Raw genomic sequence first — 22,354 nt, forward strand, 5'->3', positions numbered from 1 at the left:
TGTGTCCCTCTTCTGGTACAGCAGCTCTCTTCAAAACAGCAGTGAATCAATTGCTTCCACTATATAATGTAGCTTAGGGAACACCTATTCCATTATAGTCACAGGCCCCATCCATGTAGGCCACAGAACGGGACTATGCAGAGTATATTTCATTAGGGCCCCAAGCTCTTGGATGGACAACTTTTGAATTGTGCCATCTGTGCAACACATTCTACAAATGGGAGGGAATTTTCAGTTTCATATCTTGTAAAGGTGTTGGATACCAGTAGATGGGAGAATATACATACTCAACAGAGCAAAAGTAAAATCTTACAGGCTTTCCCTTCACCTCTCACACAGTGGGGCATTCTGGGTAGAGTACAGTGTTGGCCTCCTTAAATGGGTACAGTTTGTTGCAAAGCACAAGAGAGAGTCTGCTAGAGCATCTCCACATTGGCCCTACTGGCTTAAAACAACAGCTGAGGTCCTTGACAACTTTTCCTAGTGAATTGACTTGGCATACATTTTCTTGCTGGCTTATGCCTGAAAGTAGTTATAAGTAAGTGCCCCTAAGGATTGTGGGTACCTGACAAATCAACATCTTCACAAGCCCCAGTAGATGCCACCATGTCGTCTTCAGAGTTTATGGAGAAGCTGTCTTCCCAGCTTGACAGGTTGGCACAGTTGTCTTAAGGTTCTTCTGCTGGTGTGTCACCAACCCTACAGGAGCCAGCAGTGGTGGTGCAGCGCCCAGGCCTAAGGAAGGCGTCCTTGGCATCTCACCTTCCAAGCCTTTTATCAGCAGCCCGTTGTCTCTGTGCCATTGTGGATGCGGTTGCTGTCCCTCTCCTAGGATCACAAGCCCTTACTTAAAATAACCCCCAAGACTGAGCAATGTGTGCCAGCTCCAATTCTAAACCCTCAGTTAAGAGTGTGTACCTCATGATCCAGGTCCCTCAGGCACCTTTTCAAGAACACGGCTGTTAGGACATTATGGCACCTGGGCACTTTTGTGGCTGCCAGAGAGGAGGCTGTGTGGGCTGGACGGATACTACTGGGTGTATTTTCAACCATCCTGTGTGTAGACCTGAAGAGGAAACACTAGCATTTTCTACATGGAGGCTGTTGATGAGCTTCCTAAAAAATAATTAGTGGAGACCTCTATGACACTCTGTAGTCCAATCATTGCCTGGAACATGGGCTTGTTTTCATTAAGGAAAAAAAATATCCAAATAACAGGGACATGCAATTTTATCTTCCTGGAAAAAAACGCCTCCCTTCAGAATAGAAAGACCTCGGGCAATATCTAATTATTCCTGTGCCTTTTAATTTGATAGCTTGAGAAATGTTTTGTGGTCTTGAAGAATGTCTGTGGAAATTTCCCATCCCTGCCACAGATCAAACTGTTTAAATGATGGACGATGATTTTATATTGAGCTGTGATAATAGCATCTCATTTACTGCTCCTTAAGTGATTTTTTACCCCCCTCTTAACACATGTAGGTCAAGTTACTCCTTCAGACAAAAAAAAAAAAATTAAAAAGGCATGAATAAGAAGGGATAGCAAATGGAAGGAAGCCAATTATGCAATAGCTTTAGATTTTGAGAGTGAGATTGTTGTGATTTGCAATATTGACTGCTTTCACTTGATTATAGTGACTCTTTAGCTGTTTATTACAATATAGATCATAACTCCCGGGACACACTTGTTCTAAACTAAAAAGAAGTGTGAGGGAGTGGAATGAGCGAGGAGGTAAATGAGAAGTAGCATCTTTGACATCAATGAATTACCAGCAAGCAAATAGCCCTATTTAGCAGTTTGAAGCATTGTATTTGATGACTAACTTATTGAACTCCTGTCAGACGAACTCAGATTGCTTCCTGTCTACTACCTTATGCGTGCCCCTCCTTTTTTGGTAATAGGTTGAAGGTACATTTTGTGCTGTTTCTTTCAAGTAGGAGAAAAAAAAGGGAGGGGGAAAAGCCCTAGCTGGGAGCAGCTGCTGAAACTTGTGATCTCAAATTGAGTGGTCCATGTATTCTGCCAGCCTATTTAATCACCAACCCCGCCCAACCCTCTGAGGAGTCCACGAGTGGTCTTTTCTTCTTTGAGGGAGCTGAGCTCCACCTCAGTGGTCCTGAGGAGAATATTCAGTCAACACACTGCTCAACTCAAAAGGCGACTGAGCAAGTTCCGCACCTCAGAGGGTTTCTGTGGTAATGCCACGCACTGCTGGACTCAAAGGCAATTGAGCAAGTCCCACACCTCAGAGGCTTTCTGTGGTAATGCCCCTTCACTGTCAGTGTGACACAAGCTAGAGCCACCGGGAAGACGGCAGCTATGAGTTGCTTAGATTATTAGACTGGCCGATCACATGTCTGCTGCTGCTGCTGCTGCTGTGGCTGTGGTAGTGGTTGCGGTCTTGTTTATATTAATAGATGTGAAAAGGCCCAGCCAGAATGAAGATGGTACCGTTTCCTGGGTTTGCTATAACAAAAGAGGAGGCAGGTGGCAAGCTGAGCATGCTTTTTCTCTTCTCTTGACTGGGCCTGGGCCTAAGTTCCTGCTGCCTTGCCTCTCCTGCTTACGATGGACTAGAATCTGGAACTGTGAGCAGAATGGAATAAACCTTTTCATTCTTGAAGTTCCTCCCATCAGAGTGTTTTATCACAGCAACAGAGGAAACTCAGCTTCTGTCCTAGGTGTGTGGATAAATCTCTAAACTACCAGGCTGGAGATGTAGCAATGGACGAGTGGCGATCAGATAAGGAAGGGACCCATCAATTTAAGAAGTGTGTTGAACAAGCGGAGGAGACTGGAATCAGGTTATTTGTTTTAATCTCCATCCTTTCCTTTCCCCTGCCTTTCTCTCATCTCCCCCGATCCCCACTCCAGGAAACAGGGCAAGGAAAGTGGGAAGGGGTATTTACTATTAAACATGTAGACTTTCACAAGACGGTGGCTGTCTGTTTATGGCGCTGAAGGTTTTCTATTCAGGGTAGAGTGAGCCTAGCCCGGTGGTTCACAGCCTTTTAAGGGTCCAACAACCTTTGCAGATATCCTGCATATCAGATACTTACACTACGATTCATGATAGTAGCAAAATTACAGTCTTGAAGTAGCAATGAGAATAATGTTATAGTTGGCGGATCACCACAACGTGAGGAACTGTATTAAAGAGTCACAGCCTTGGGAAAGTTAAGGACCACTGTTCTAGACAGAAGGCCCACATGGGGGAAGAGAGGCTTGCTTGTTGTTGGTCTGATAATGGGCATGCTGTGTGCAGTGATGATGGCCTGGGACTGGCTTTTCTCATTTGTACTTTATGTAGAAACCCTCTTGGAGTGAAAGGCAAGTCCAGACTTCCTACTGAGAATGAACAGCCCTGAGGCCAGAAAATAATTTACTCTGAAACTTTGAAAGCAAATGTAAAAAACATCGCCCCCTGGTTATAACATGCTTAAGCCCGTTAGGATGCAAAGATTAGGAGTTTAGATCAGGTTCATGGCAGGTGCGCCAGCCCCACATATGTGCTACATTATCACTTTAAAATGATGTCAGCACTTTGCCTCTAGACTTTAAACAACTAAAAAACCAGGGGTGAGAGGAAAGAGGGAAGGGGAGGAGGGGAGAGAGAGGGAGAGGGAGGGAGGGGATGAGGGTAGGAGAGAGGGAGAGAGAGAGAAACACAGAGAGAGACAGAGAGACAAAGAGACAGAGAAGGGGCCAGATTGCTTTTTTGAGGAAGGCCTGTGAGTTTTACCTCAGAAACCATCATCATCTTTTCTGCTCTGCCAGCAGGGTTCCTAGATCTTGGCAGCGGGTTTTCTTCTCTTTTTCCTTCTTTTTCCATTGCCTCATGAGGCAACTGTGTGCACACTCTGGGTGTATGCATGCCATCTCTCAGGATCTTGTAGTTGGGTTTGAGATTTTCCGAAGGGCTATACTTAGAGGGAAGTAACGTCATACAAGGATACTGCGCATCCTAAGCAGAGAAATGGGAAGCAGGCAAGTGCACTTTATGGACAAATGCTGTGGCCTGCATCCACACACCTGCCAGGTGGAAGTTGTTAGGAATACTAAAATGGCTATGGACTTATCCATCCATCCCCAACTTCTTGCATTTGGTTAGCTGCCAAGTCTCTTTTAGTATATCCTTACCTTTTCTGGTAATTTTCTTTGCCAACAGCTGTCTAGTCAAAACAAAGGTTTTGAATTCTTTAAAAACTTTAATGGCAGCATTAACTAATGTTTCTACACTAGCATCTTCAATTTCTTCAGTGTATTCCTTAGTTGATCATCTACCAAGGGAGATATTTCTTTGAAACTGATTAAGTTCCAAAATGGCAGACCATTCCTACGAGTAAGCAGCTCTGCTCCTAACCTCTTTTCAGGTATGGAGCTGCTCTGGGCTTCTATAATCCAAATCCCTCATCTTGTCTCTGGGGATGTTGTTGGACTCCCTAGCTCTCTAGCAACCAACCACCAAATATCTCCATGCAGGCATCTCAGGTAACTGAATGTGGAAAGCAGCATCAGTGATTAGGGGTTGAAGAGCATATGTCTTGGGGACCTGGTAGAGCCCTGGTCTTCAGCTGTACCACTAACTTCAACTGGTGCCCTGCAGATCTCACCCCAGGTTTGGGGATTTGTTTTCCAAACCTTGTTGACTGGTCTTGGCACATTAATGTGTCTTCATTGGGTCAGGCCCTAGCCTTAACTTCATGCTGTCCCAGAGTTATTGACCTGGGTCCTCACCAGCCCCACTGAACTTTCTGATACTTGTTTGCTTTTTTCTGGTCTCTGACTTTCTAAAACCTTATCTCCCCCTTTCTGACGTAGAGTAGGGGACCCATCCACTCACATCAGCCGAATGAGCTACGCCTCAGGTGATGGTCACTGAATTCACTTGTAGAGTTAGTAAAGAGTACAGACGACATAGGTTGTCTTGGCAAAACACTTGAAATGAGAATCATTATACAAGAAGCAAGAATTTTCTCTTAGCTTATTTTATGGGTAGTTACTATTTTGCTGTCCATGGTTGCTACATCTGAGGGAGTTATGGCTTGTGTCACATCCAAGAGTGGTGCAGGCATCAGCGGGAGGGACTCCATCTCCTTACTCTTTGCTTAGCAAGTTATTCTCTTGAGACAGAAAATGGAATAAGACAGAAAAGGCAGTGGTAGAAAAGCCCCAGGTAGGTTACTGTTCTCATCTGGTTCGTGTTAATTTTAATTTTCAGCATAGAATCAACATGTTTTGTAGGCTTCACAGTCAGCAAATGTGTACAACAGAGGCTGGTTCTTAGGTGTGAGGCTATAACTTTTCCTTCTTGCTGTGTTAATCGTCTAACGTATAGTTTCTCCAATTACTGACAGCTTCATTAATAGATACACACACACATTGCTGTCATGTCACTCTCTCAACTTGTGAGACTACCTTGTCTATACATTTTGCTATAAAACTTATAATCCATTTTAATAACACAATACTTTTTTTTTTTTTTTGCTAGTCATGAGCAATTCGACTGAGCTCATTCTCTAGGTGGATGTGGTCAGAGCTGAAGGAAATGGTGGCTACATGTATGTTGTTTAGTAGTGCATACATGACTGTAGCTGAAAAGGGACCAAGGAGGTAAGCTGACCAGGCTTGAGCACCTGTTACGCACGCACGCACGCATGCACGCACGCACACACGCACGCACGCATGCCCAGCCTGCCTAATCCCTTCCTCCACCCTGGATCATTTTCCCTCTGGCACCTTTTCCAACTTAGGATATAGTTCAGCTTGTCACCGATAGTATAGGATCCCGCCTGAAGCTGTCCCCAGCCCTCTGCCCTGGTCTTTCACATTCTTCCTACCCTGGTGAGTCTCATTCTTGCAGTGTAGCTTGGCCTCTCCATCCCGGCACATCACCCTTTCTTTGAACCTTCCTAAAATCTCCAGGCACCTTTGAAAGTCAGTTCAGATCCTGTCTCCTCTGTGAAGTTCCTCTTGGCCTCAGGAGTCAGAAGGCACCACCCTGCACCCAACCCTTAAATGCCTTATTAACAGAACCTCTTATCTGAAATCTGGCAAGGAGCATCGGGCACGGCTCTTTATTATTGTTAGTTATGACTGCAAATTCCTAGAGGGAGGCAACTGTTATCCTAGCTCCCTTCTGCGCCTGACTACGTTTTTTTTTTCTACATAGTAGATGCTTAGTAAATATGTAATGGATGATTTGTTTCATGCCTCTTGTGACCAGCTGTTCTTAATTATAAAGAATTTTTTCTTGATGTAGCATGAAAGCAATGGAAAAACCTTTGGGAATAAAATAGGTAATAAATAAGCAGTAATGGGGTTTTGAAAACCTCTGAAATGGTATTATAAATCTATGATACTTCCCTCCATTTGCTGTGTACTTACCCAAGAAGTGGGGACGTTTTCAGTTAGTGCTGTTTGTGTCACAGCTCAGGCTTGGCCTAGAATTCTGCTAAATCTAGTTCTAATTCGTGGAGTCCAGGAGTTACGTATTCTCAAGATAACATATTTTTCTCTTTTTACGTATGTGGTGTGGGGGGGGGGCGGGGATATGCATGCCGCTGTGTATGTGTGCATTTAGAGGCCCAATGTTGAGGTCTGAAATAATTCTCAATGACTCTTTCATCTTATCTTATTTGGTGAGGCAAGGTCCCCCCAGCAAGCCCAGAGCTCAGATGCCCATATGCCTATCCTAGTTAGACAGTTTACTCTAGAGATTCCTCTCCTCAGACTGTATGAAAAGGCAGGCTACCCACCATGCCCACCTGGCATTTATGTGGTCCCTGGAGATTTGTGTGTCCGTGTATATGAGTGCCGGTGCCCTTGAAGACCTGAAGAAGGTGTCAGATCGCCCTTGAACTGGAGTTCAGGGTAGCTGTGAGCCACCTGATATGGATGCTGGAAACTGAACTCAGGACCTTATGGAAGAGCAGTGTACACCATTAGAAAGCTGAGCCATCTCTTTAGCTTCTTCTGGCCAGATGCTTTTGTTGATATTTTTATTGAAGGAGAATTCACAAACGGTATACCCATTTAGATGATGTAGTTCAGTGTTTTTTTGTTTTTGTTTTTGTTTTTAGTATATTCATGGCTCAGCGACCATTCTTTCAGTCAGTTGTTGAACAGTTTTCATCATCCCCCAGGAAACCCCACACCTCCCAACATGACTCTGTCTAACCATTGTCAGTAGCACTGGGCACCTCTAATCTGCTTCTGTGCCTAGGGCTTTTCCTCTTGTGGATATTTGGGATGCATGACTTTTTGCTCTTATGCTCAGGCTCAGGCTCTTTTGCTTGGCACACTGTTCTCAAGGCTTGCACATGTTGCCTTAACCTCATTCTTGCTGTGCCTTACCTCCTTACTGTCCATTGTATGGATAAACACCATCTTATTTATCCACTCATCAGCTGACTAACATTTAGGTTGCCCCTCCCCACTCTTTCTTTCTTTTTCTTTATCTTTTTGCTATAAGGGCTGTTCATGCCATTGGGACACTAATGTTATCTTCTGGGAGTGTGACACAACTGGTATCCTCTTAACTCTTAGGAATTTTAATTACCTTCCATGAGATCCAGAGAAGATTGGGTCTATTAATGTTCTGTCAGGTAGGGGCAGGTGGGTCTCACAAGAGAACATATGAGACACAAGACATCCCCTTAGGCAAACAGAGAGACCAGACACACACACACACACACACACACACACACACACACACACACACACACACACACACCACACAAGGGTGAGCAGTTGCTGGATGCTTCGGGAGAATTTCCTTTGGTGGTGTTGATATACATAACTTGCGTGTACCTTTATATGTAACTTCAACTAAGAACACCAATTCATCAAGCTAGACTTGGTTAGAATTACTTCTTTGGATTGTCCTTGGTGCCTGGGATGCAAAAATATTTGATCATTACTTCTCAGAAAAAGCTTTCCCAATCGTCTCTATGAGCACTTATGTGTATATCTTGGCATAAATAAAGACTTTCATTGTTCTTGAGTATATATTTAGGAGTGAGATTGCTGAGTCACGAGCTGCGTTTAACTTTGCAGGGTCTTCCCAAAGTGGCCTTAACATTTTAAATTGCTAGAAACATGTTTATTGTGAGAAGACTAGATTACGTTATACATAAGTGATCGCCATTTGTATAGTAGTGCCTTCCTTCACAGTTTTTTTGGTCTTTCTCATTGATATTTTAGCAACTTTATTGTGATACAATCAACATAGAATTCTTTCCCTGTGAGTGTGGAACTCACAGGGAAAATGATGCCAATGGCTTTAGGAGGTTGTGCCTGCAGCCCTCCTGTGACAATGGCTCCATGTGAGCTCCTCTCTGGGAAGCCTGCTCCTCATCCCACCACCGTTCATCGCTCTGTCATTAGTCATTTAATTCTGATGTTTTATCCCAAGCAGAAGCTGAGCCAAAGGGCTGAAAAAAAAAAAAAACAACTTTCTGTTGCAAACACAGAGCTGAGAAACGTTTCAGTTTAATTTATTTGAAGTGTGGGGAGTTTCACAATCCTATTATTTTCAGCTTTGAAATCTGTAACACTCTAAAAACTGAATTTTTTTCCTGAACTTATTTGGTGGAGAAACCTAGCCTGAGCCAACATATGAATATATTCAAATTTTCTTTCACTTAGTTAATATGGATAATCACATGTCTACTATAGAGATATGGCTACCTAGACCAGTGAGATGACTTAGCAAGTAAAGTCACTTGCTGTCAAGCCTGATGACCTGAATTCAGTCCTCAAGACCCTCACGGTAGAAGGAGAGAAAGGATTCGGGCAAGTTATTCTCTGACTTTTCCATGTGTGCCATGACATATGCATGTGTGCACATGTTCTAGAAAATAAATGTAAGGTACTTAATATATTTAAAAAGTTTTTTTAAAAAGGAAAAGGAATACTACTACATAGTTAAGCCTTCATAGCAGTTCAATCATGTGAAAGCCCCGAGCCTCCCTGGGATGAGTATGTAATATAAGGACTCACTTTAGAAGCTGTCCTAAGCTGGGGCTGCGCATCCAGCTCCAGGATGTGGCAGAAAGTTCAGTTTCAGTAGGCAGACCCTTAGACCCTTGGAACCTCCCTACTGGCTGTTTCTTTTCTAGAACGCTCTTCATGGGTGTTTTCTGGGCCCTTCCATGTTATTCAGGTATTGGCATTTCAGGGGTCCCCTTTCTGGCTGCTCAGAACATCCATTCTCCTGTTATCCTCTGCCACGTCACCAGTTTGATGTCCTCTGTGCTAGTCACGCCCACCTGGTGTGATGTAAGGGATCTGTTCCCTTGCTGTGTCTGGAGCTCCGTGAGTGGTGTTTCGCTCTGCAAATATTTAATAGGGATGCATGTGGAGTATGCAGCCTGCCCCTGCCCTGACTTCCTGGGATGCACAGCTGACTCTGCATGGCTCCATCTTGACCTCCTGAATGCTGCTGAGGAGCTATCTCTATCAGATCTCTTCTGGTACATCAGACATGAGGTGATGGTCTCGCCTCTTGTGTTCACCTTCTATCACAATACACAGAAAGTTTTTTAAGGCGTCTCTGGGCCCTGAAAGAGTTGATTATTTGGCACTGGGAGAGACCAGTAATCAAGGCTTTTGACTGCCTTCTTTCTCTTCAAGGATTGACTTTCGGCCACCATCTTCAGCGAGGAAGAAAACTGACAGAACACCAGGTCCTCTTAAATACTTGTCACAGATAGGCAAGTGGGACTTTCCTCTGTTCACAGTAGTTTCTGATGACTAATGTTTGTAATAGGAGGGCTCCAGTCAATATTTCCTGCCTCAAGATGATGTCTTTGGGTATGGGCCAGCTGGTGCAGCCATTGGTAGCCCTGGCTTCATATTTCTCTATCCAACCAGAGACTATCTATTGAGCACAGGCAAGTTTCCCAGTAATTTAAGCAACTCATTTGCTGTGTTTGGTAGAGTCGGACTTTCATGTAGGCAGTTGGGAGCTTCCCAGGGGTTCATGGTTCCCCAAGGTGCCACCATGGACAAGGGCCTGGCTTTTGCTCACTCCAGCTTTCACATCTTCCTAGGTTTCTTTTGGAGAGTCTACACTCAGTAGTTTTTAAGAACCATGGAGCTCTGTATATACTGCATACGTTCAACTCAGGCTAGGTGAATTGCTAATTAATATTGAGCTATTTTGCACTCACTAAGTGAAAATTTTGGCCTTAGAATTACTCTGCAGTTCCTATTTCCTAGTAAAAATAGAAGGCGGCCGGCAGAAATTACATCATAATAGTTCTGTGCCAAAATTCATGTTCTCTTTTCCTTGGTCACGGGAAGTTGCAAGAATTTAAGCTGCAGAGGGTGACCAAGTCACAATGAATGTCAGGAACAGGCATGGCATGCAAATGAGGCCTCTACAGACAATGTGGGGATTTGAAGGTTGTGGGTTTGGTTTACTTTGGCATAAACTGAATTTCATCTTTCTTCATTAGCTTTGTCTTTTCTTCATTAAAAAAATTCTTCAAATCTCTTATTGCTACTGTATATTCAAACATCTGCTTATTTCTTTGTCATTTTGACACAGGGTTATAATTAATAGTTGACAGAGGAGAAAGAAGTTAAGCTGGGAGAGTAAAGTCTATGAATAACTCTGTAAAAATTCCAGTCTGGCGTGTAATTTCAGTTCATTACCTGCGCATTAAAAGAGAGAGAGAGAGAGAGACAGCTGAACCCTTAAGCTACCTTCTTATCCTTGGGAATTTAAAAATGCAAAATTTTCTTCCAGAGGGTAAAGATGCTGTTCCTTGAATACAAAAGGAGCACGGGAGAATTAAAAAGGGGGGGGGGATAACAAAAAGTGAGTTCAGGCACACACACTTCTGGACCCAGGCCTGTGCTTGGCACAGCGCCTCAGGGACAGGTGCCCCAGCTACTTGTGACTGCTGTACCATCTATACTGGTATCCTGGCTGCCACAGTGTCAAGCCAGACAATGCTGGGGAGGATTCAAAGTCTTGGATGCAGGATTTCATTGCCACTTTAAGGGAAGAAAGCCTTTCTACTGAGGTTCCTGACCTTACCAGCTATTAAACGAAACAAGAAATTTCTGGAAATTTATTTTAGGCACCTTAGTCCTGAGAATAATCTTATTTTTTTTCTTTATTCATTCTTGATTTCATTTGAAGTGAGTTCACCTTTAGGTATATGTATAGCTTTATCTCAGTGGTATAAAAACCAGCTCCATACAGTGACCTGGCAAAAGGGAAGTGACTCTAGCCAAATTCCAGGGCCCTCGGCATACTAGAAAATGAGGAAATGATCAAACTTAGTTGGAAATTGTATTTTTTTTAAAAACTCTTTTTTTAAATAGTTTATTTATTTATTCACTTTACATCCCGATCATAGCCCCTTCCTTTCTCTCCTTCTGGTCCCACCCTCCTACCCCCTCTCCCTTCTTTCTCTCCCCAGAAAAGGAAAATCCCCTCCCCTCTACCAACCCACCCCAGCACATCCAGCCCTATCAGGACTGAGCACATCCTCTTCCTCTGAGGCAAGGCAAGGCAGCCCCACTGGGGGCAGTGATCTGAGAGCAGGCAATGGAGTCCACAGAGTGCATGTTCCCCTTACTAGGGGACCCACAGGAAGACCAAGCTGTCTATAGACTACACGATGCAGGCTCTTTGGTTGGTGTTTCAGTCTCTGTAAGACCCCACCGGCCCTAGGTTGGATGACTCTCAGTCTTCTTGTGGAGTTTTTGTCCCCTCCAGGTCCTTCTGTCCCTCCCCCGACTCTTCCACAAGACTCCTTGCACTCTGCCAGTGTTTGGCTGGAAGTCTCAGCATCTGCCTCTATCCGCTGCTGGATGGAGCCTCTCAGAGGACAGGTATGCTAGGCTCCTGTCTGCAAGCAGAGCAGAGCATTGTCAATAGTTGTCAGGGGTTGCCTTTCTCTCACAGGGTAGGTCTCAGATTGGGCCAGGCATTGGTTGGAAATTTCCGTCAATCTCTGCTGGTATGTACTCACTTATAAGCAGATGTTAGCCATATAGTATAAGATAACCATTCTACAAAACACGGACCCAAAGAAGCTAAGTAACAAGGAGGGCCCAAGGGAGAATGATTGACTCTCTATCAGAAGGGGAAATGAAATAGACATCTAAAGTAGATGGAGGGAGGGAGCTGGATGGGAGAGGGGGGTGGGGATGTAAAAGAGGGTGGGGACCAGATGTGGAGAGAGCCAGGGCAGGAGACGAGGAGGCTCGGAGTGGGAAGTTGCGGGGGGGGGGGCATCTCTGCCACAACAGGAAAGGCTCCTGGGATGATATGGGGGGCATGGAAACTGAAGAGGCCACCCTCTAGCCAAGAGGGACTTCTAGTGGATGGAGGGAAATACCAACCCACTCACAAAACCTTCAACCTAAAACTTGCCCTGCCTACGAGATGTGCAGGGATAAAGAGAAAAATCTATTTCGAGTAGCAAGGTAAACTAAGACAAAATTGTGTGTGTATGTGTAACAATAATAAGAAAGGGAAACAAGGTCATGATTTGAGAGGGAGAGAGAGAAAGGGAGTGAAGGAGGGGCCTGGGTGCATTTGGAGGGAGGGGAAAATGATGTAATTATATTTAATTTTTAAAAAGTTTTCAATAAAAGGAGAGGGGGCAGGAGGAGGAGGAGGAGGAGGAGGAGGAGGAGGAGGAGAGAGAGAGAGAGAGAGAGAGAGAGAGAGAGAGAGAGAGAGAGAGAGAGAGAGAGAGAGAGAGACTTAAGATGTCCCATGTGCTGGGAGGCCCACGGAAGGGAGGGCACTCATTCCCCTCTGGTACTGCAGTAGTGCTTTGGCGGCTGTTATCTTTCAGGGAGTGCTGTGAAAGGGTAACTTTCCTGCCCTGTGTGTGGAAGCCTGAGACCATGGTGTTACCTGAGTTTGATCTTCCTGGCTCTTGGGAGGGGGGCGGTGTTACCCTTGCCTCTCTGTCTTCATCTTAGAGCTCTCCCTGCCATTCCTCCCTCCCTCCCTGGTTTGTCCCTCCCCTTTTCCCCCTTTATGTATTTTCTTTCCCCTCCTTTCCTTCATTTCCCCCTCCTACCTCTTCCTTCCTCTCTTTCTCGACTCCCTTCTCTCTTTTCTCCATCCTTTCCTCCATCTTGCCTTATCTCCCCCCTTTCTACCATGCCTTGACGTAGAACACAGTCTTACTTACTCTGCCCATCACTGTGACAAAAAGCAGGCAAGGAAGGAAGGGTTTCTTTTGCTTCCCAGTTTTGGGGTGTGGTCCCCCATGGTTCAGCCATCGCAGCAGCCACTTGAGGCATCTGGTCACTTTCATGTGCAGGAGGGAAGAAGAGGGTGATGGCGCTGCTTCCAGACAGCCTTCCCTTCTTCATGCAGTCTAGGACCCACACCTATAGAATGATGCCACCCACATTTCATTGGAATCTTCCTACCTCAGTTAACCCATGTATCAAGTCGTGATTAACCATTGCAAGTGTGGGCTTCACCACCCAACTGCCATCCCTTTGACTTCACTGGCCTTCTGCCTCTCCCCTTGCCCCACCCTTCCTCTGAACTTAGTTTCCTCTGGTACCCACTAGTCACGTGATCAGAAAGCAAACTTTTTCTATTTTTTAGCAGGCAGGGATTTCACACCATGAATAAAGTTTCCCTAGATAATTGGAAGAGCTAAGGCATCAAAGGCCAGGGAAATTGCTGCCCCGTTGCTGCAGCAGTGGTGGCAGCATCAGCATCAGCATCAGCATCAGCATAAAAGCTAATATAAGTGTTCATTTACTATGTGCTAAGAACTTTGGCCCAGAACACTGTCACAGGACTGCTGGAGCCAAGATTAAAGTTCGCATTTTCTGACCCCCCCAAAGCCAGCTCTTGAGGTTAGTACAACACATCCCCCTTCACAAACTGAAATTGCTCTTGTAAACATTTGGATGAAGGTGGAAGGAGAAAGCAAAGGGGGGATTCGAACGGCTTCCCCCACGTCTCAGATGCAATTAAATCCACCCCGAGAAGGTGAAGTTGGCATGATCGTGGATGTTGTTTTGGTTGGAAGGACACGTTGGCTTCCTACGCATGGTGGGCCTGGTAGCGAGGGGCTGCCTGCCACACTTGCTGGTCTATGCAGCATCTCATATGCACATCTGTCAAGGGAGCTTGCTTTGTCCAACAGCTTAATCTCCGTGTCCCTGTCACTGGGAGGACATCAGTCAAAGCTTTCAATCTATTTCATTTTCAGCCTCACCGCTCACAGGTTCTGCCGGTGAAGCTGAAAGAGGAAGTGGAGGGCAGCTCTTGAATGTAGTACAGGAGGAGCAGGTGCACAGCTCTGTGGTTTTGAACATGAGGCTTGGAGTCCTTTCCCTGGTGGCAGAATTAACTTCCACATAACCTCCGTGTAACTGTGAACTTGAGGCCCTCCTCCAAGTTCTGTTTGCCAGAGAGCAAACCGTGGGAGGGGCAGACGCCGTGAGAGTCCTTGCTCCTGTCAAACTGTTTTACTCTGGGAAATCTTGTCTCTTCCACACCTTGTCCTCCTAGCATCTTGTGCCTGCGTGGAATACTTTAAAAGCATTCCTTGCGCACATTTCCCCCCCCCTCCCCCCGTGTTCACATGCTGTCGCACAGAGTGAAGACCATCTCACTCCAGCTTAGCAGAAATGCAAAGCCACGCACGCAGCTTCATTGCATGCCAAGCAAGTCGTGAGCAGGGAGCCTGGATTTAGATCCCTGCCCTTGGGATTTGAGGCCTGTGTTTATCTTTTTCTTTCTTTCTTTCTTTCTTTCTTTCTTTCTTTCTTTCTTTCTTTCTTTTTTTCTTTCACGGGCCAGAAGCCTCCCAGACCTGTCTCTCAGGGTCCCACTCAGTGCTTCGTGAGGTGTTGGTTTACTGATCGGTTCTTAGGAAATATTTGTTTCTAAACTATACTCGCACCTTGTTTCCTTAAACATGATTCACCTGATCTGGGACAAGTGCTCCCATTTCCCTGGTGGGCTGGGCACTAGCCTCAGTGATGTGCTGCTGGGAGTCCTAGTCATCATTTCCAAGGAAGCCCAGGGAGGGCTGCAATGAGGGGGTGGAACAGGCTCTTAGTCCTCTCACTGTGGGAAAACAAATGTCCCATTTTTCAGGTCACACCTTCACTGATCCTTGACTGTCCTCCTGGGAAGGTATGGACAGTCCTAATATGCTGGATACAGCACATGAACACCGGGAGCCCAGATCCGTCGGGGTTGGAGGATCCCTGAGGTTTACTGGCTACTATCCCAGCTCTAGGTTCTGTGAGAGACTCAACCTCAAGGGAATAAGGTGGAGAGCGATCGAGCAGGGCACTCAGCATCCTCCACTGGCTTCTGCACATGCATGTAATGGTTCATATACCCTCGTATACATGTACACACCTCCCACACACATGCACCATGCTCACACACATACACTCAAAACAGAGTTCATTACCCACAAAGGAAATACGCCAACCAAAGGGCCCAGAGTGGACTTTTCTATATAAATAACCTTGATGTTGACAGTCAACCCCAAGATATTCCCCAAATACCAATTCCTTTTGGAAAGAGTGTCTTGGACTTGGGCTTAAGACTGTCCTGTCTTCCCACCTCCCTCAGGACCCCCTTGGTTCTTGGGTAGCCTTTTGAGCTCAGTTCGGCTGCCCACCATCCCCTCCCCCCCCCCATCTTTCACAGCTTAGCAAGTGCCACACTTCAGCAGATGCAGCCTGGCATGTCGAATGGAATGGTCTTAGTCTGGAAATCGGCCGTGTTGATAACAGGTTATTAATTCAATCAGCCGCTAGTTGATAACAGGTACCTCCTGTGGAAACAAAGATAATTTGCTATTGATTGTGATCATGTCTCCTGATAGAACACTCTGGACTTATTGTGTCTTGTAAAAGGCCCGCACACACAGCGAGAAGGAGACGAGAAAGGGGAGGTGTGAGGGAAGGGAGGACCAGTCCGAAAGGCGCACTGGAGAGAGGTGTCTGGCCCATTGTTCTGATGCCCGCTTCCTCTGGAAACGGTATAGATGCACTTTTCTAATCCACTTTGAAATGTTTGCCGTTTGTAAAGCAGAAGCAAGCTCTGCCGCTTGCAGGCAGAAGGTCATTTTACACAAACTGTTCATTCGTGTGCAACAAAGCTTATTTCTTCTGCAGGAACAAAAAGAAATAATGAAGCCTTCTTAAAAGCTGTTTTTCCCCCCGCAAAGAGCGATCTTCTTGATAGTTGGTGAATTATCCTTGCCACTTCTATTGGAATTGAAAAGTAAAAACATTTGTATCAATAAAGATTATGGAATATTATTAGAATCTCAGATAGAATTTCAACTGCGGCCACAGCACGGTGGTTGGAAACAGTGATGCCTTGCCTTCTGTTTCTACCATTGTCAATCTTTCCAGATTCTTCCCTTTGTTCTGGGTTAAGGCCAATTGGGTGTTTAGCCAATAATATGATCTTTGTTTGGGTTTTGACTAATGCATCTTTCGATACTCGCATGGGCTAAAACATTGCCTTAGCTCCTACCTTTCTTTTGGATGCTCCCATTTCTCAAGAGTGTAGCTTGAATCTTGCTGTTTCTGGGACATGCCCTTGCCTTCCTGGTGGCACTTGTGCCTCTTAATCTGTAAATATCCATTTTCCCTTGTGCCCCTTCTGTGAATCACCTCCCAATGTTTCTCAGATTGCTAGTGGTCCCAAGCCTCACTATGGAGATAATTCTAATTATGCTAATAATGGAAGCAGCTTCAATTAACCTACTCTGTTCCAGAGAGCTAGGAAGTACCTCTCGGGACCAGAGGGGAAAAAAGATTTCATCATCAGTAGGAACAAAAAAAAAATGTCAATTTGAATATCTTACTTAATATTTTTCAATCTAATGGTCTATGTGCATGTGTGTGTGTGCACACGCATTTGGTATATATTGTGTGCGTGAGGTTTGTGTGTGGTACACGCACGTGAGTGTTTAGGTGCTGACACCAGTTTATACACATGCAGAGGCCAAAGCAGAGCCATCAGGTGTTTTTTCTTGTAAAACTCTCTGCCTTATTTCCTTGAGTCAGGGTCTCTCACTGAATCAGAACTCAGTGTTTAGGGTAGGCTGCCCAGCCCTTGAATGCATAGGGTCCACCTGTCTCTGCTTTCTAATGTTGGCGTTAACATGTATGCATAGCTGTGCCTGGATTTTTATGTGAGTGCTAGGGATTTGAACTCAGATCCTCAGGCTTGCAGAATAAGTGCTCTTACCCAAGGAGCCCCTGTAATGATTCTTAAATGAATTATGACTCTTGGCGTAAGACAGAAATGTGTCTTGCATCTCAGGATCAAGCCAATCTCATTGTGCTGGGTCCTGGAAACAACTTCTGATGCACTAACAGCCCCTAAGGAGGGGAGCAGTACGTCATTTTAATTCTGGGATGTATTGGGTTTTGAAGCACATGACTGTGAGAAACCTGGGTCTCCCTGGTCCTCATACTCTGACCCCTTCCCACATCATGGCCAAACCTCTCCATGGAATACATTGCTGGTCATGTTAGTTCTGAGTACACAGTGATGCACAAACGCTGTAAGTCTCTTTCCATCAACTCTTAAACAAAACCCACCCAGTTGAGGGAAAGAAGAAAACAAATCATGCCATTCTGGATACACTGGTGACGAATTCTGCCTGGGTGACTCCCTGCCCCACCCTCTGTACACTTAGCTGAGGTTGATATGATGGAGGAGACAGGTGAATCCTGGCCTGGATGATAATGACAACTCATTGGCTGACTCTGCACCAGTCCTCACTGTAGCCCAAACCCAGGCTAATGATTACAGATTTGTTCTTTACAGTCAATATAGTCGAATTCCAATCTTTTTTGAGGAAGAATTCATCTCTTAAATGGCATTAAAACCCTCCTAGGAGTATTAAATGTATTACTGCAAAATGTTAAACAAAAGCTACTAAAATATATGAACTGTTTTGAAATCTTTGTTAAATGCAAGCATCACATTATAGCAGCTTTTACAGTACAGGGCTTTTAGGTTTAACAGGGGGAATAAAAATAGTTCTTTGCTCTTCCATGTGTTTTGTTATATGACTGTTTGGCTTTAAGGGTTTTCATCTGTAATTGTCTCTTTCCAACTCTGGGGATTTTCATGAGCACTTTTTTTTTTCATTTGTACACAATTCATTCCTGCTTGTTCCATCAGCAGGAGTCCGGAGCGAGTTCCTCTGGTTCCATTCCCTTTCCCGCTTGTCACAGGACATCCATGTTTTCTTTTCATCCCTTGTTAAGCCAAAATAGCCAAGGACAAAAGAAAAAATAGCACTACAACAACAAAACCCTATTTTCTTCTCATCCAATCCTTACTGTGACTTGACTTGTCTGCCCAGCCTTCTGGGCCCTGATGGAAAGTTTGGTCTATATGATGTCTTTACCTCTGACCTTGATTTAAGTGTTTGGGGAGGAAACGAGAGATCGTGCTTCCTACAGTGTTGTAGAGATGCACACATGTGGTCCTTGTCACAAGAAGTGAGATGTGATGTTCAACGAAATGCTTTAAAAATGCTTTAATGTCCCCACTGTCCCTTCAGCCGCTTTGCCTTCATTGCAGCTATAAATACTGTCCACGGCCCCTGGCCTCTAGCATTTCTTACTTATAAAAATGGCTCTTGTTTGTATTTGTTTCACTAAAATGGAAGAGTTATGTAGAAGTATAAAAAGCAGTGCAGTGTGGCTCGCCTGAGAAATTACTACCTTTTAGCCAGTAGGTGCTTTGTCTGGGACCAGCGTGCACATTCCACTGTATTGTTACCATTTTTATTGCGCAAGGAGGCTTTAAAGAGGAGGATAGGGAAGGCTGTGGCCAACGTTTTTTGTTTTCCTTTACCTCAAAGCTCAGGCTGGAGTCTTCAAAGCCTTTTAAAAATTTTCAGTATCCAAGTTTAATTAAAAACCACATTCAATTCTGTAATCCCATCTGCAGATTCAAAAGGAAAATTCACATAAGAGAAAATTAACTTATTATTATTAAAAGTACACTGCCTCTCTAACAGACATAATAGAGAAGCTGCTCTCCCCAGGCTCTGTGGCCGTTCCTTACATGAGAATATTAGCCAATTTAATAGAATTTTTCCTTGCCTGCAAATGATAATCAAACTTACTTTTTAAAGCTGATCTCATTTGACTTGGGTGATAAGGATATTTGCTCAGGAGAAAGATGCTATAGGCTATTGCTTTCTGGGGCCGCATACCAGAGCTTGAATTCAAACAGTCTCCACTTTGTTTGGTGAATATTTATTTATTTTTATTTTATTAACAGTAAGAACTTCTTTCCCTCAGATTCAAGTTTAGATAAATTTAAGGTACATGATACTCATATTAAGAAGAGTCACATGTCATTGGTTATTCATCCAAAGCCTATAGTTTTCAACATGCTGCTTCTCACAACTCTTAGGAGCAAAAGGGAGCCTTTTCTTTAGGTCTAGTTCCCCTACAATCTACCAGAAAATGTAGGCTTGCCTTCATTTGCCCCAGCAGACAGATTGAGATAGGCCTGCATCTGGCTGTGCAGACAGGAGCATCCTTCCACTACGGGCCTTGTCCTGAAGCTCTTGCCAGCCTCCCATGCGGCAGCTGGGATGGGCAGCTGCCAGCTGACCCTCTACACTTGAGTAGTATTTCCTAAATTCCTCCAGAGACAATAATGGGAAAACATCTCTGACAGTCGAGGTTTTTAAGGGCATGCAGCAACTTAAGTTGAAAGCGAACATAAGAACTTTGACCAGAAGAAATAGATTCTCACACCCTCTCTGCTGTCAGCACATAGGTGTGTCCGGACCCTTCTCAGCAGTAATAAAGCAAGATCCAGTTGTTTCCAGTGTGTTACCTCCTGTGCTCTGTGCTTTACACTACAGTGTTTATTGTTGAAATACATTTCATGGAATGCTACATGGGAACACTATAAGCTATGTATAACATATGTGTCATACATACACACGCATGCATACGTGACTGTAATGTTAGACATAAAATACAGTCCATGCTATGTCCCATAGGACTTAGTATAGGATTACATAGGGTTCGTGTGTATGATACACTTAGCCAGACAGGGTCATATAGTCTTATGTAGGTCAAATGTTATATGTGGGATGCCCTTCATATATTCTTTCAACTTATACATTTCCATCTTGTTTTCCTGTCAGTCCTAAGCCACTTTATTGTTTTAGTATATTCCAGTTATTTTGCTCTTTTCATTTTCATTATGACAGTTATTGTGAGGTTTTATTTTGTCTTTTTTTTTTGGGTCATTTAGATATTTTGTTATTTTCTTTTGGGTTCTCAGTATGCTTAGGCACCATTAAAAATCTCTTAAAGGTGTTTCAGTAAGCGAGTACCCAGAATGTATGAGTAGTGTTGGTAATATAAGTGATCAGTCTTGCATAATGTTTATGGATAAATCTCTACATGGAACTGGTTCCATGAAACATGCATAGCAATTATAATAATCTGATACAAAGGTTAAAAGAACAATCCCTCATAGACATAGCTTTCTTCTATTGCTTCTTGTCACTCATCTGTCACAATGCATGAAGATACATGTACAGAGTGCACACTGTGCCCCTGGGGGCTGACAGGCTACATTGACTGGGAAGATTCTGGGAACATCATGATCCAACTAAACTGTAGGGCAGTGTTACCCAGTCTCTTCCTATTTTTCTTCATTTTCTGTTCTCACTCCTCCCATCTTATGTCTCTCTTCTGTAAAGACTTTTATGCCTTGAAGTGAAAATGTGTATGTACCCAGAAAGATGAATGAGACCTGAGAAATCTTAGAGATTTTTGTGGGATAATACTCAAGCCTCCAGGGTGAGGTAGAACGTGAAATGAACACTGTTCTTAGCCTGTGGTACCCAGCTCCAGCAACAGCAATGGCACTTGGAGAGAGCTCTTCTGAAACACATCGCTGGGCCTCTCAGAGCTTCTGTTTGGGCAGCTTCTAGGTAGGACCTGGAACTTTTCAATTCTAGCACTTTCCCAGGTGAGCAATGCTGGCACTACACTTTGAGAACTGCACCTATATGCTCATCCACCATGCATTTTAGGGGAGATATCCAGGACCCAGAGCAAGGTAGGGGCTTTCCCAGCATGCCACAGTGAAGGTAGCTTAGCTTCAGACAGAGAATGAAGATGAGGTGTTCCAGCTGTGAGTCTCCCATGTTCTTCAGGGTCTGTTCTTGATTGCTGAGAGCAGAAGTCCCTGGTGATGTACTGAAGGGAGACTGGACAATACGATCTCTGTTCCTCCTAGATTGTTCTCTATGAAGAGTCTCTCTATGGAGGAGAAGCCTTGGGTAACCTCAACCGTTGCCCAGTCTCTACCATTACCCCATACACTTCAGTCTCTTCATGTCTTATCCAATTAATCATGAGATGTCTGTCTGTTGATTCCTGACAACTAAGAGATCAACACAAATATAAATTTTCAAACTTTGCCTATTAAGCTCAGAGTTGTTTTTTTTTTTTTAAATCATGTCTGTGTTGATTTTTTTTTTCTTGGTCAAGTTGACACAAGCTGACGTTTTCTGGGAAGAGTGAGCCTTAATTGAGGGATTGCCTGTATCAGATTGCATATAGGCAAGTTTTTGGAGCATTCTTCTTTGATAAGTGATTGATGTGTGTGGGCCCTGCTCAGTGTGAGCAGAGCTACCTTTGAGCAGGCAGTCCAGGGTAGTATAAGAGAGCAAGCTGAGCAAGCCATGCTAAGCAAGTCATGAAGCCCGTGGCTTCTGTTCAAGTGTCTGCGTCTAGGTCCCTGCCCTATGTGTCTACCCTGATCTCTCTTCATGGTTGATTGTAAGCTGTAAGATGAACTAAACTTTCCTTCCCATGTTGCTTTTGGTCATGGTGTTTATCACAGTGATAAGGAGCAAGCTATGACAAGGTCAGAGCAAGTAAGCAGAGGCAGCAAAGGTAACCATGGAAAAAATAGAAATGATGGGGATTTATGACATATTAGTGAAATATTACTTCAATGAATGAATACAGAAATGAGTTTTCTGTAATGTTCTTTAACCTGTATTTTCATAGAAAATATATTACTGTTTGCATCCTCAGGTTAAGGGAAAATGGTTTTGATAGCTACCTACTTTTCTTTATGTCATAAAATTGTTTTTATAAGAATGTGAAGGTGAGGCAGATACAGTGGCACAGGTCTACAATCCCAGCATTTAGAATGTAGAGGCCAGATGACTGTGGGTTCTAGGCTAGCCGAGGCTACAAAGTGAAACCTTAACTCTTAAAGGCAAAGGAAGTAGATGTGTGTCTATGGGACTGTGCCTGCCCACTATGTGTACAGCCCTGAGCTCTATCCACCTATCTCAA

General features: G+C 44.2%; 1 protein-coding gene across 1 annotated transcript in view; it reads left to right on the forward strand.

Annotated features, from left to right (window-relative positions):
• Positions 1 to 22,354, forward strand: part of CACNA2D3 (calcium voltage-gated channel auxiliary subunit alpha2delta 3) — a 798,196-nt gene that overhangs the window by 233,481 nt on the left and 542,361 nt on the right. The window lies entirely within an intron of this gene.

This window comes from Acomys minous (genome assembly GCF_964271855.1).
Source record: "Acomys minous genome assembly, chromosome: 9".
Taxonomy (NCBI): Eukaryota; Metazoa; Chordata; class Mammalia; order Rodentia; family Muridae; genus Acomys; species Acomys minous.